Source organism: Mustela nigripes, chromosome 15, assembly GCF_022355385.1.
Source record: "Mustela nigripes isolate SB6536 chromosome 15, MUSNIG.SB6536, whole genome shotgun sequence".
Classification (NCBI taxonomy): Eukaryota; Metazoa; Chordata; class Mammalia; order Carnivora; family Mustelidae; genus Mustela; species Mustela nigripes.
Genome location: NC_081571.1, coordinates 76,087,752 through 76,091,895, shown reverse-complemented (window position 1 = coordinate 76,091,895; position 4,144 = coordinate 76,087,752).

Below are 4,144 nucleotides of genomic sequence, written 5' to 3'. Positions count from 1 at the left end.
GGGAAAAGCTAGGAGTGAAACTCAAGTCTACTATTATGCATTATTTCAGCCCTATGCGCTGAAAGCAGAAACTGAAGAATTGGCTGGGTGATTCTTAGGAGAGCTATGGTTCTTAGAGCCACCAAGAAACCACCATGAATCTTGCGCTGCCTGTCAACTGCCTTCAGAGAATTGGCGTTTTCTTTTCTGCTTCCAGATCTCATTTTGAAGGTCTCTCATTGGAGAGAACTAACCTGGAGCCACACAGAAAAGGTACTTTCAGAAGGGGTTCCTGGCTTCTCCCGGCAAGCTTGGATTGTGGCATTGGCAGTGGCTGAGTTGACCGTAGATAGTTCATCGTGCAGAAGGATATACGTCCGCTTTTCAGGTATGTATTCCATAATGTTAATTCATATTCCCAATTAAACAAATTTTAGAAAATGAACTGCTGTCCAGGATAAATAACATTCTGCATTTCTGAATATCTAAGTCTCTTTCCGAATTGAGAAAGTTGAGTGGACAAATTTCTCCTGTAAATGAAAAATGATATATTCAAAGTCATCCTATTCAAGAGTTCGAGAGATAAGGAATAGGATCCTGTTTACAGAAAATGTAGTTTTCCTTAAGAACACTTCAGATCATAAATGGCGATGGTTTTCACCTGGAACGCACTTTCCTAGAAGGCATAACAAAATTTTGAGTTAGTGGGGGAGAAAGTAGAGTGCAGTGTGAAGTCGTCTGTAAAGAAGTTGCTATTGCTTTGATTTGGTTTTAGTAAAGATATTTAATTCATACTGAAATTAAATCACACTAAAGAAGATTTAATGTTTTTAAGTAAGAAGCGTCGTTGTAAGGGTCTAGAGACGTTGATATGACAGCACATCTGTAGAACCCTTCCAGTCATTTGCGGGCAATCCTGTTTGTATACTGTTAATTCCCATCTGCCTCAGGTGCAAAGAAGGGTCCCTAGACACTCACTGAGGCTGTATAGGAAATTGGGACTTTACTGCCAGGTATGCTTAACCTATATGGGCTGAGACACAGTTCCTTTAGATGAGAAATGAAGCTTTGTGGCATTTTGCCAAGAGAAACTCATATTTCTGAGGACTCAGGGGAATTCACCTGCATTTGCTGTGTCTCTTGGCAGGTTCCTCACTGCTTTAGGATTATACTCTTTGAACGTAATAGGAACACAGATGGGGACTTTTCTCATATTATTTGCTAGTATTTGGGGGTTTTATGAGGTGATACTTAATCCTGCCTCTTTTCTCCACTTCTGAGTTCAAATTCACTTAGGGAATGTGGCCACACACGGTAGAAAGATAGTAATAAATATTAGTTTTATTACTGATGACGTTGTTTGAGGGACTGAAACTTAACCTCTCGACAATAATTGGTTTCACCAAATATTACCTCCCCATCTGGAAACTTCAATGAACACTCAAGGAAGAGTTTGCTTCTAGAGAGTAGGCACATTTGCCCAGAACCCTTGCTTTGTCTCTTAACCCTTATTGGTTTGAGTTTTTACAGAAGATGCCGTATAAGTAGTTTATTTGAGAGAAAATAGAGCCGATGAGTGGGGAATGGTTATGGGGAAGGGGAGAGGGCCAATTATATGTCGATAAACCAGCCATCCCAGAGTGCGAGACTGTCTCAATCCCTTAGGGAAATTCTGGGAAAAGATGGAAAACACATGCCTCATCATTATCCCTCCAAGAGGTAAGGGAGCTGGCTGTTTTGTCATGGAGAAATTCTCCTAGGGAGTGTTCATTCCCAGGTTTTTCTGTGAGTACCTGGAGAGGGGGGCCTTCCATGGTTGAAGAAAAAAAATCCGCAGGTACAGAAATGGAGATTCGGGAAGCTGGAAATCAACTAGCACACACCGATACGGCAGAATGAAAGCCATCTATATGGGGCCACTGACAATGTTTGCTCCAAGCCCCCTGAGGAGTGCAGAGAGAGACCAGTTTTCAGACCTGCTTCTTGAAGACAGGCTGTGAGCTCCAAGGCTGACCCAGTGTTTCCCACAGAGAAGAGCTGAAGGAGAGGAGTTTGAAAACTTTTTGCAGGTAGATCTGAAGAATGAGAGAAGAAGGGGCTAAGCCACTCAAGTCATTCCTTCATTATTAAGAAATTGGGAGGAGACAGAGAGGACTGGAGTTGCCTTTCAGGCTGTTCCCTCTGGGAGAGAGGAGCAGAGGTTTTGTACGCCATGAATCAATGTGGGTACATAGGGACAGGGGGAATGGTACTGATGAGTGGTACAGTGATGCAGAGCTTAGAATGACCCCTTGAAAAGTGATGATAATCCTTAACAGCAACAACAGAGAAGGAATAATGTGCAAACAACAAAAGGCACCATGTTTTTGAAAAAGGCTTACAAGGTAAATATAGACATGGAGGTCCTCATGTACACACTGGTCTTCTTTTTTTCTTTCTGACCTACTCTTTCTTCCAATCACTCTGCCCTCTGTCTTTCTTCTCCTTTCAATGATCAAAGCTTTATTGTTATGGTCATAAGCTCCAAACGGTCATAGGTTACCTCTGATGGGCTGGGAGCAGGGCAGGGAAGGAGACAAAGGAAGTAAGATCTGACAACGGGATGTTTGCACCGGTGGTGAGGATAAGCAGGAGACTTTATAAAAGGCAGCCAAGAGGTCAGTAGCTGCTTTGGTGAATGGAAAGGAGAGTCACAGGCTGTGAATAAAGCAATAGGTTATAAGTGCTGTACTTGCATTCTTTATCCTTTTAACATAAGTAACCCAAATATAAGTGTATTGTTATTAATTGCAGACCAGTCCCTAAGAGAGTAGAGAGAATAAACTGCTGTGATAAATTCACACAAAATACCGTGGCTCAGACAAAATAAAAGTTTCTTTCTCTGTCATCTAAAGTGCAGAGGTTAACTGGGCAGTCAAGGACAGGTTGGCTGCTCTGACCATTTCTTCTATCTTGGTACTTCATTCCTGGGGTGTGTACCTGTCTGTGCTGTCAAAGCTGCTCACACAACTCCTTCCAGCTCACAGAGAGGATAAAAGGGAAAGATGAAGACGAGCGATTTCCTTTGAAGAATGTGACCAGGAAGTCTTCTTCTGCTCACATCTCATTGGTCAGAATCCAGTCACATGGCCACAACGTTGCTGTGATGGAGATGGGGAATTCTCTTCCCTACCTGGGTATCCTTGTGTTTTCCCAAATTGTGGTGGGGACTGGGATTTTATTATTAAAAGAAAGAATGACATAGAAAAGTAACTCCTGGGAATAATTAGAAAAAAGCATGCTCAGACAGTTAGGAAGACTTTTGGTTCCTAATCTTATGAAAGTTCATGTTTTATATTAAAATAAAATGTATATTGTGTTCTGAAATTCTAGTCATTATATTTATCTTTAGGTTAGTTAACTATGGTGTGCTGTAGATATGTTTAATTTTTAGATGACCTTGATAGTGACTAATGGGTTTATTTTATCTCAGCTCAATGAAAAACAGTCTTTTCTACCTATATATACTACAAATTTTACTGCTATTTCTTATAGTTATGATGAAGCTTTCCTCATTTTAGCTTTACTTACATGTGTTCTAAAGCTTGCATTTTTTTTCTGATAGTTCCAATTTTTTTCATCTAATAGTGATTTGTAGCATGGCAAAACACAAGCAACAGTACTGACAGTCTTCCAAAATGTGGTCTTAAATAATGGTCTGAACTCAGGTCTCTGTAAATATCTTCAGATCATCCCTAAGCTGGCAGCCCCCAGAAACCTATGTTGATTCTTGGACTACTTGTGGTCTTCTTTATTATGTAACTGTAGAGCTGGTTTAATTTTATGGGTTAGCCTGCAAAATGGAGTCTTACAAGAAAACTTTCATGGGCGGGGAGTGGGGGTCAAAAAATAATGGTTGAATAATTGAATTGGGTGCCTCAGAAGTCATCAGAAATTGCAAGTTCTTTGGAACCAGGGTTAGGCCATCTTTTCCAGACAAAAACATTTAGTATTTTTTGTTTGTTTGTTTAATAATGTTAATAATAGCCTATGTAACATAAGTACATGATGTATCAATAAATATAGAAAGGAACTACAGAAATCTCATACATTGTACGAAATGATTTATTTTTCCTTTAAATGGCATGAAAGATAAGAAGCAACTAACACAGTGCCTGGCATAATA